Source organism: Aythya marila (assembly GCF_965140915.1).
Source record: "Aythya marila genome assembly, chromosome: 20".
Taxonomy (NCBI): Eukaryota; Metazoa; Chordata; class Aves; order Anseriformes; family Anatidae; genus Aythya; species Aythya marila.
In genome coordinates this window covers 5,427,194-5,438,656 of record NC_139061.1, presented here as the reverse complement: position 1 = coordinate 5,438,656, position 11,463 = coordinate 5,427,194, and positions in this window count along the sequence as shown.

Below are 11,463 nucleotides of genomic sequence, written 5' to 3'. Positions count from 1 at the left end.
GACAGAAGTGAGACTGGCAAATATTAACCACTTATCTAGAGATTTGACCGTCAGGTAAGTGAGGAAGTGGTTAAACAGGATCTGCCTCACAGCCCAGAAATCCAGAAGCTCATACTCTTCAGGTTGCCCAGATTCACAAACCGCTAGATTTGACTTCCGTGCTTGCTTTCCCCTCAGAAGATAGATGGCTCGAAGTCACCTGACGTTTGCTCTAGGAAGCCAGAGCAAACAGAGCAAGCTGGATAACGGCTTCCCTGCTCCGTGTGCTAACAAAGAGATGGACAAACATGTCAAACCAAAAGCCAGAGGCTCTGGGAAGCATGTTCAGCAAGGCTGCAGCTCTTAATAGATCTGGAGAGAGGCTATAAGCACTTCAGTGTGGACTGCGGCACTGGAGGTGAAGCTAATTATCATCCTACGTGGGTGCAGTTGGCATTGGTTGTTTAAGAAGCCTCCTATCACCTGAGGGACAGCCCCAGAGGTAAAGGAAGGAAGAGGAATAGAGGAAAAACTGGAAACTTGGCCTGCCATAGCATCTAACTGCCTCACGAAGATGTGACATGATCTACAGGGCCGCTACATGCGCAGTTACCCTCTTACAAATCAGCAGCTCCCAAGCTTGATTAGACTGCAGAGCTGGATAACATAGGGTTTATATTAGAGATCAGAGACTTCTCGCAGCTGTTTTTTAAAATGCAGTCTGACCTCTGTTCTAAAGCACTTTAGGGAATCTTTGTCCCAGAGCTTGAGGAAAAGGTAGAGCTATAAATTAAAATTGCATTAGAAGTTTCTTCAGTGGTCTAAAGAACAGGAAGGGGAGCAGCGGGGAATTTTTGTGGCATTCGTAAGAAGTTATGCCCCAAAATTATACACAGGGCTTTAGCATGAAAACACAGACCTACTACAAAGAAAAAAAGAAAGTTTAAGAACTATGTAGCACAACAGAAAGGAAATGGCATTACTGAAAGCCCTAGTACATTAATTGCTGTTTCTAGCAGTCTCATAACCCTGTACGTCTTTGTAATATCTACATATAGTTGCCTGATATAACCTTTTCTGTGCAGTTTCATATACATGAAATGGATGAAATTTGGACACTTTTATTTGCAGTTGGCACTACTTTAGGTGATTTCTTGTTAGCGCTTAGAGAACTTTGATCCAGTTTTACCTAAAAATCAAGCTATATTCCACACATTGGTTTTTATACTTAAAGGGTAGACTGAAATTAATCCACAGACATACTGTTTTATTGCTTTTGCACTGTTTTAATGCTAGATCTTTTGATGGAAGGTAGCAATCATTTAAACATTAAGAACAGTCATCTTGGGGACATAGTTGTCAGATTTAAAGATCAGAAATTATACAGGCAGCTATAAAAGGATAGGAAGTGAATAGATCAATATTATGAGGTCCAGTAACTCTTTGAAGTATTAAAATGAAATGGAAGAACTGTTTGCAAGAATAACTTGGTGATTTAAGTTATGCAGCAACTCCAGGGGCAGGTTAGAAAGTAACTAGCAACCTCCGTACCGGCGTCTGAAAGAGTTAAGGACGTGCTTGTCAACAAGGTTTTCATTCTGAAGCAAGTGCAGGTTAAGCAGGATTTGCAGCACGACTATATTCTAAAGGCTGGCAAACAGAAAGCCTTGACAATTCCAGTGCACAGCACAGCACCGGCAGCCACTTCATCTGTAGGAAGTGGCTGGGGGAGCATTTGTATTGAACAGATCTGTCTACAATACACGATCCCTTTAGAGGGTCCTGTCAGCACCCTCCAGTTCCCTATTTACATGCAGAAAGGGAGCAACCACTCACTGAATTAAGCATCCATTTCCATTACACAGAAGGTTAAACATGTTTATGAGCGAAGCCCTGAGAGGAGAGTAGTAATATACTGATTCATGGCATCAATCCTAAGAGAATCCAGCATCGTTTGGAAGCACTGGGTTGGTGACTTTTCGGTGCTCGTTCTGCATGCAGAGGACGAAGGACTGTCCCATCACATTAGCTACAACATGGGTTCCCCATAAGGATGTGGGTATGTGAAAGCAAGCCCAGGACGCAGCAATCCCGCCCATTTGAATATCCACTCAGAATTCACATTAATTCAGGAAGAGGTACTCAGCTCACATGAAAACGCAGCAAGTCAGAGCAAGGCTCAGCTAAAAAAGGAGAGGATGAAGCTGAGTATCCTATTCCACTCTGAATTTCAGACAGATATATGTGCTACTTGTTGTGTGGGAAAAGTGATCCAGAGCATGTCACTATTCATCCCATCTGACACTAAGCATGCAGTAAAGGTGAGTTGAACTCTTAATCTAAGATGACTTTATGCATTTCGCTGGGATTTCAAAATTCAGCCTGTAGACCTAAGCACTTCAGACAGGCCCAAAAAGCAGCTACTTGGTTTAGTGATTTTTCCAGGACACTGATGTTAAAAGTTGCAGCATGAAAATTTGGAACCTTTAATATTTTGGCACTTCTTTGAACATGACAAAATTCCCCCCTGCCATGCAGGTCCAAACCAACAATTCTAGTTTCTCCTCCAGTCCCATTTGAGGATAAACCTAGCTGGAAACTCCCTCTTATCCAATTTTGTAGGTAACTTTTTATCAGAAAAAAAAAAAAAATAGTAAGTTTATTTAATTCTGATTTTGGTTCATTTTCCCGGTCCTATTATTTCCCATCCTTTGTCAAATAAGCCTTTGCTGACAGACCCTTACAGGCTTTAGCTGTTTAGAAGAATCCAAGCAAAGCTTCATTCTGAGCAACACACTTCTAGCAAAACAGCCACCCTGGTTATCTCACTGAACTCCAGAGGCAGGATCATTCGCTCTATTTGTTTAGGCATAACGACTTTCAGTGCTCAAGTGCCTTGGGGACATCTGAGATTCACACTGGAAGCCTCTGATTTCAAAGTTTTGTCAGTCTTGGTCTGATTCTCAGCAGTGATATTAGCTCACGTCATATTTAAGCTACTATTAGCAATTCAAAGCATCTCAAAGCAAGGACATAATCCTTACAAGGAATGGAAACCTGCTTTTCCTCCATTTTCTAGCAGCAAGAAGTAGAACCCTAAATGAGAAAAATAGGACAAGTTGCGGAAGGTTCCCGTGAGAGAGAGGTTAACCCACTTGTTTCAAATTTCAGGTAGGAGGTTTCAGTGCCTGGGCTTTTTATGTAGTGAACACAACAAGCATATCTCAGCAACTGGCTTACAGTAATAACTCCACACACACATTGCATAATGAAGTCTCATCTATAGCCCCAGAAGTTGTTTAACCCTCAAAAGTGACTTATTCCAGGCTATCAGCCAAGTGAATGCTTAAGTAGAATATATGTAGCTATGATCTTCACAGGCTGGTATTCATCTTGTCTCAGAAATTGTTTAGGGCAAAGAGGTTAAGAAGAATAGAGTGCAGGTTTAAAAAAGATTTGTTTCTAAGAGACACTTCAGTAGATTCATTCAATTTAGTAAAGAAACTAAGGTTAGGGAATGCCTTTTAGAAACTATTGTCTCATAGTAGTTTAATACATAGGTTTTCAAAAGAAGGCAGAAAGCAGTTAGGAAACATTGCAGTTCAGTTAGATAAGAAGCTATCTCATTAGTATGGATTAGATCTAAACACCTTTAAACACCTTAGGAATAGCTGGCAGCCTCCTTGCAAGGCAAATCCCCTTCCCTTTTAGACTTTACAAGCCGAGCTTCCCAGAGCTTTAAGGGGTCCTGTCATATCACAGACTTACTGACTAGTCTAAAAATATCCCTGAAATTAAGGAGGAAAAGACACAGATCTAGATAAGGCAATTAGACCTGGTTTAAAGAAAATTTCCTTATCACACAGGCAACATTCTCTAACACTGCTATTCAGCACTACATCTCCTATCACAAGAGGAAGGAGTCTTCAGAAAGACATATGAGAGTAAAACTCCTAGCTCTGAGCCTGAACACAGCCCACACATCTCTCTCCCCAGGCAAAGACCAGAAGAGCTGTTGCTTGGGGTTTTTATAACAGCATGAGGCCAGTTAATTGGGTTTCATCTGCAGCAGGTGGGTGTTTCTAACACTGTCAGCATCTGCTCAAACAGTTAACATGACCTTGCACGTAAAGGTAATGGTGTAACTGCAAGCAGGCTGGCTTTCTCCAAAATACCAAGGACAGATGATAAGCAAGATGGAAAAGGTTTTTTTAACGTTGTTCGAAATGTACTTGCTTCAATGCACAGGTGTTTTCACTCATGCATGTTTATTTCAATGAGACCCCAGGTTTGGGATGATGAATGGCAATAATTGGGAGCCAGGAAGGAATGAGCAGAGAAGCCAGATGGACAGAACAACCTGAACTTTACCGAGGGCCTACAACTAGCTGCAGAAAGGGGCCAGCAGGAACCTCATGAATTCAGCACAGAGATGCAAAGCTCCTCTGCCTGGGACAGCTGAGCCCCCATGCATTGGTACAGGTTGGGGCCCAGCTCCCTGAGCAGCAGCCTGGCAAGGAAGGAGCTGGTAGCACCAAAGGCAACGCGTAGTTATTGGCTGCAGATACACAGAAGGAAACTGGCAGCTCCTCAGTTCATCTTAAGTCATCTGCAGAGCCCTTAAGATAGGCAAAAGCAGTTGCATTTTACTGAGAGCAAAGCAGTTAGATAGCCCAGGCAGGAATAAACCAGCACCCCACCATGTGCTCTGAAGATACACAGAAACAAATAGTCCCAAATGCAACATCTGAAGATGGGTCAGATATTTTGCATTTGCTTTGGCTTTGTTTTTATGCTGTTCTCGTGCCCCAGGGTGCTGCAAGTGAGATAGAGGAATTGTGACAACCCACCCGCTCTCCAGAGAGCAGAACGAGGCACTTTGCAACCCTCAGGAGAGCACGCTGTTCAGACAGGAAACCCCAAATGCCTGGTTCCAGGGCTGGAATCTAGGTGTGGGGTCTTTGGAGCAAAAGCAGCAGCAAATACCCATCCCTGGTGAGCTATTCTCTGCATAAACAGCTGCATAAACAGCTCTGCAGTGAAAGTCACAAGGAGACTTTTATGTCTCCAGATCCTAATGAGGATCAGTTTAAATTATTTTTTTAACATCCTGTCTCCCTAATAAAAGTCAGTTTCAATGTGGAACCAGCTCTAAGAATTGCAGTCTTCAGGTCATAAATGCTTTCAAGAAATGTGGCAGGGTGATCAGTGCAAAGGATGGATTAAGGTTTAGACTGCAGCTTTTGGGAGCCATACAAGTCACTAATTACACATACAGCCCTTAGCACAGCAACGTGTAACACTTCATACTACTTTGGGGGAGATGCAAAGAGAAATAACTCAGTTTGGCTCTAAAGTTAAAAAAAAAAAAGTTCCCTGCAACATTAAACAGCAGAACTTCCCTCCAAGCAGAGGTTTTGTCTATGCCTCCTTAGCAGGTGGCACCCCGAGGCTCTGTTAAAGCCCAACTTGTACATGTGCTGAATGTGACGGGACAAGAGCTGGGGTCTCCAGAAGACACCTTGCACCTGAATTTCCATCCGCCTTCTCAAAGACGGTCTTGGCTGTGGAAAGCCTAAGGAGTGTTAATATTTCGTACAGCTAAAGGCACCTCACAGCCTACTTGGGCAGGACGAAATGGAGCAACTGTCGTTATTACTGCTCAGGTATCACAGTGAGATTAAAAGTGATAGATCTCCAGATCAGACGTACCTCAACCCACGATCTATACTTAATTTATTTAGGAGTTTCTTTTATTTAACTCTCTGTTCTTTGAATGTACAACACCCATGCAGACCAGCTGCTGAGTAAAGATTTGACAGATGCAGCTTGAAAGAACACGGGAAAGTGTGCAGCAGCCTCAGGACTACTTTGTATTAAAGCAGAGAACACAGACTACCTGAAACACAAAGAGAAGTTAAAACTGCCTCAGCCCTGTCTGCTCTGTAATGGTGCACAACTCCCACTTAGTGTAATGAAGAAACACAGAAGAGAAATTGGGAATTTGAAACCTGCAAGATTCCTGGCTGTTGAGATAACGAGCAATGCTTTGCACGCATGTGCTTTTAACACAACCAACCGCAGATCTGACGAGGACAATGAAAGGTAGGCACTGATTAAATTGCACCATTTTCTTTCTGGTCACAAGTGTTACTTTGCAGGAGAGCTGGTCAAAGTGTTTCAATAAAAGGCTGTTTGCATTCAAAAATAGGCTTTTTATCAGAAAATGTTTAAAAGGACTTTTTCAAAAGACAAAAAAGCTTGAATTTTTATAGCCATTCTTGAAAGTGTTCAAGTATTTCCTGAAATTAATTTTAGATGTCTCTAAGAATGGTATCAAAATGATCTCTAGGCTTTAGCAGCAGTTATACCCTAACAAGATCAATTAATGAAAACTTCAGCCATGCTTTCAATCTTCCTCTCAAGGATTTTAAAAACTTAATTTACAATAAAAATTTTGATAAAAAAATCTTTTCCAAGCATGCAGAAATGCACATGACAAATGAATTTGGTAAATGCTTTGAAACAAATCCAAAAAATTGCCAAGCTTTTATTCTAGCTTTCCTTTGTTTTCCAAAAGTAGGTGTCATCTTTCAACCAGCTCCAACATATAGTACAAGAGATTTGTGTTCACTATACTTGCATGTGTAATGATGCTGGTATAATTTGCAGCAGATGTACATTTGGGGAGAAATTATTTTCTTCAGAATCTATTTGTGTGGGAGGATGAAGTATGGTTATAAGGAAGGTGCTGTGGGAGCTGAATGACTTTGCATCTCAAGTACAGGTGCATTTGGGTGTAACTTAAACATAGTTTGCAATCTCTGTAAACGGAGCATTTAGAGCCAATTACACTTGTCATTCACCTTGCAAATACGTCTATCTAATTTAACAGCATATGCAGTAAGCAGAAAAATAAAGGATATTACATTAGCTGACAGCAGAATAGAGGTGTGGATATCAGCATCTGTATCTATTGCACATTTGGCAGACTTCTGAACCAAAATACAATGAATTCAAATAGCGGCCTCCAATGCCCTTCCTCCCGCTGCATCAGAAGCCTCCTGTCAGATGTAATTTTCTCCAGGAAGAAATGCATCTAGCTGAGACTTTCCCAAACCCGTCCAAGTGATTTGGACACTCACTTCTCATTAGCATTAACAGCAAATGGGCATCAGCATCTCCTAAATGCCTTTGGAAATATCTGACACATTTTTCATGGCTGTTAAATGACTCTTTGGGCAACCCACACTAGAAATGACAAATTTCATATTTTTTTCCCCATACTCAGATATTCATACTGTCCATGTAACAAACATGATGATTTTCCCTCAAAAAGACAGCCGAGATGTGGTAAGGAGAGACAGGCTTTGGCTATGTTTGGATTAAAGGACAAAGTTCACATTCCAAAACTGTCTCCTCAGCAGAGGGCTGTATATACGGATTTCAGGATAATACCACATTCGTTGTCATCTTTTTGTCACAGCTCTAGGCAGACATGTCACTGCGATGGGAACAGGGATGCAGAGGAGTTACGTGGCTCTGTGTGTCATATGCACTGAATCACTCACGTTGTCCTGGAGAGCGCTAACATGCAGGGAAAGGAAAGGTGAACTTCTGTCCATACACCTGATAACATGCCCTACGGAAGGGAACAGCAATTCTTTTGAGATCAAAATTCTCAGCATTATATCTTGGATCATGCTTGGTCCACTTACGTTTCCAGAAAATACACTTCCAGTCCATAAGAAGAAAACATGAGCTGAAGACGAGCACACTTTTATAAACTGACAACGGATTATATTTTCCCCTCTCCCCCCCAAACTGAGGGCCTGAAAGAGGCTTCTAAGAGATTTCATTCCTGCTCCATCCAGTATCAAGTGAAACGTAAGTGGTGTGCAACCACTGGGGCACTTGACCGGTACATGGAAAATTGCATCCGTGTGAATCTGACCACGAAAATAAGTCAGTCAGGTAGAAACTCTTCAAACCTTAACAAGGCAGAAAGCCTTGTAAGCCACTTCTCAAACCAAAGGCATTGTGAATCCTTTCAGACTGAGCTGCCATCTACAACTCTGGCTGACTTCACCATTACGCCTGCAGCAGCTTCTCCTTTTGAAGCCCTAACAAAGTCAGTCTCACCAACAAATACATATGCAAATAAATCATATTGAGATCTGTAACTTCCTTACACGGCTTCTCGATCTGTTATTTAACTGACATCACTTCCCTTTTCTTCAAATACATTTCATGTATATATGCCTGTTTTCTATAATCTTCTCCATTTCTCTTATCTCTTATATTTTAATAAACCACATGTCCAGATTCAGTATCTTCTTTAGCAGCCATATGGGAAGATATACTTGTTCATTGCAGTTATTAAAATTCTAAACCTCTTCCTCTCTTTATTTGATTTCAGTGCGATTTTGGATATTTTCTCAATACCAAGAAGATTAGATTCATTGGAATGTAACTCTGAAAGTCTTGCATCAAGACTTTTATTTCAGTTCAAAACCACATCAATTTAAGGTATCCCCGTAAGATCTGGATAAGGTGAGCCTTTTTTCATGAACTATTTTCAACACTGGTTTAAGATGGAACAACTAAAAGTGATTTTTTCTTCTTAACATTAAGAAAAAAAAATAAAAAAAAAACATAACCTCGAGACCATTAATTCACTTTCACATAGAATTTTGGCTCCCGACAAGACTCCTGATGGCCACTTTGCTTAAGCAAGGGCAGACTTCAACTTTTATATCCTGCTTTTTTGGCATTATCTTCCCTGTATGAATGGAATAAACTACTAATAACAGAGTTCTACTCTCCTAGGGTTTCTCTACTAGTCTCTCATTGATGACTGACACACAGAGGCTCATCTGAGCAATTTCAGTATTAGCTACCAAGAGAGACAGGCAGTGATTCCTCACTGGTCCTTTGAGAAACAGCACTCATTTGTCTCCCGGTTTTCTCTGGGCTTCCTGTGAAATCAGTGTCGTGTAGTTCTGTGGAAAGGTGCTCACCAGATATATTGCTCTATTCACAGCCGTTTAAAAATACATCTTAGCCAAACTGGGAGTTGGAGTTTATTCAAATAAACTGTAAAACCAAAAGTAATTTTAATTCTTCCCCCGGCAAAAGTACTTTCCCGCTCAGAAGAACAGCAGATGCACATTGCAACTTCAGGGAAATAAAGTTTCTACATGGAAAACTTAAGAGCAGCGACCAAAACGAGACACCTTCAGTACCATGCCAGTTTAAATGTTTCTTCCACCTCCTAATGTCATCCCATGCCCGCCAGTCCCAAGCAGCTCAGAAGACACAGTTTCAGCTTTTCATGGATTCCTTTGGTGACAATGCAGATGAACACCAAAACTTCAGCAACACTGTTCCGGAGAAAGAGAGCTGGAAATAAGAGTATTCTGGCTTTGCTACTGTTATTCCCAGGCATTTCAAAAGCAACCAAACATCAGTTGTGCTGGCTTCCCACCGAAGAAATTAATATGAAGCTCACACTTTGTCCCTGCAGCATTCTGCCACCTACCTGTGCTTACTGCTTTTCATCATGCACTGGGGCATCCATCTTCTGTCTCAGCACGGCGCCCTGGAGGGGAGCCCTCCTCCTTCACTTACCTGTCCGCAACGCCACCTGAACCCCTGCAGACTGAGGAGAGCCAGAAGGCAATTCATCTCACCCTAACGCATGTCTCTGAAATGCCCTCTGCAGGTTCCTATACTGATCAGAGACACGGCTTATTTTAGATCATATTGCTGACTTTTAAACAGTAAAAGTTAGGGAAGCAAATCCTACCGCTGAGAGGTTGCTCAGCAGCCTTATTTAAACCAGATAATGATGCACTGCAATTATTGGGGGCCCAAATTCATCTTCTTTCCATCTCTTTTACCAGGCTCAAAACCACAGTGACTGAGAGAGGACACCAAAGGGAACGATGCCATGAACACCACATTGTGCTTTGGGCTCCCTGCAAGCTCTCTCAGAACAGCGTACCCATGTGTCTTCCAGAGCTTGATGTGTTTCTTCACTGATAAGAGATCACTGTTATGCAAACTGTTACACCAAACACCATTGATTCTGTAAATCATTTCTCAATGGCACATCTTTTCACAAAACAATTTGAACAATTAAAAAATTAACTACATTAAACTTCCACAAATACCTTTAATCCAAGTCTGCCGAATGCACGGTCCTGAAGTCGAACATTTGCAGCCTTTTGTTCAGCACTTTAAAGCTGATGCATAGCGCTGTATGGACACCGTCTATGTAAAGTCAGTAGCAGTTCTGTGAGCAAAGCTTTTGTCCCCATCCACAGCTCCAAAAAGCTAGGTTGGTATAGCGGGAGGTTGCTGTGTTAAGAAACTGAGGAAGACTGCTTGTAGCTTATCTCTTGACTAGCTGGAGGCTGGCAAAAAGACTGGCACAAGCCTGAAGTCAGTTCTATGCCCTGCACCCCATACTTTGCCTCAGCCATGAGGAACAATAGAACAGATAGAGGTTGGCCCAGCCACGACAGGCAGCACAGTGTCCTTTTCCTGGACGGCAACAGGAATCTTGTTGGTGGTGTGCTTGGTATCCACAGCAGCTGCCTCAGCAGCCTCCTGGCACTGCCCAACAGAACTTTCACCACAGACACGGGGATGTCTGCCACCAGCAGAGAGCCAGCAGGCAGACCACGGGCACATGCCGCTCTGCACTGACATAAGGGCCGCTTTTGAGGAGCTGAGGGGATAGTGCAGTACCTCAGGGCCCGGGCAAACGTGGGAGAGTGCTCCGTGTGGGGAAGGCAGGCAGGGGGCAGCGCCCCAGCCCCACACAGCCACAGCGTGGTGCTCCTGGAAGGCCGGTTTCACCAGGCCAGGAGGTTCAGCAGCGCTTCAGGCTAGTACAGACACGGCACAGCACAGCACGGGTCCCCTTCTGAAGGCGAACTCACACAGCAGCACCTCAAACCCCACAAACACCGTATAATGCTCTAGGGGGATGAATACTGCGAGGCCCAGGACAGGGCAGTGCCTCAGACCCACGCTGAGGCAGCGCAGCGCTCTGAGGGGCAGTTCCGACAGCCGGGCGTTGCAGCAGCACCTCAGAGCCGCGTACCCCTGTCGTGGTTTAACCCGGCCGGCAGCTAAACACCACGCAGCCCTTCGCTCACCCTCCCCCCTCCCTCTCTGGGACGGGGGAGAGAAATGGGAAGTGAAGCCCGTGAGTTGAGATAAAGACAGTTTAATAAGACAGGAAAATAATCATAACAAAAATAATAATAACAATAATAATAATAATAATAATAATACAATGGTGATAATAGGAAAGTAATGTGTACAAACAAGTGATGCACAATGCAATTGCTCACCACCCGCTGACCGATGCCCAGCCTAACCCCGAGCAGTCCGGCCCCCTCCCCCCGGCTAGCCACCCCTATATATTGTTTAGCCTGACGTCAGATGGTATGGAATACCCCTTTGGCTAGT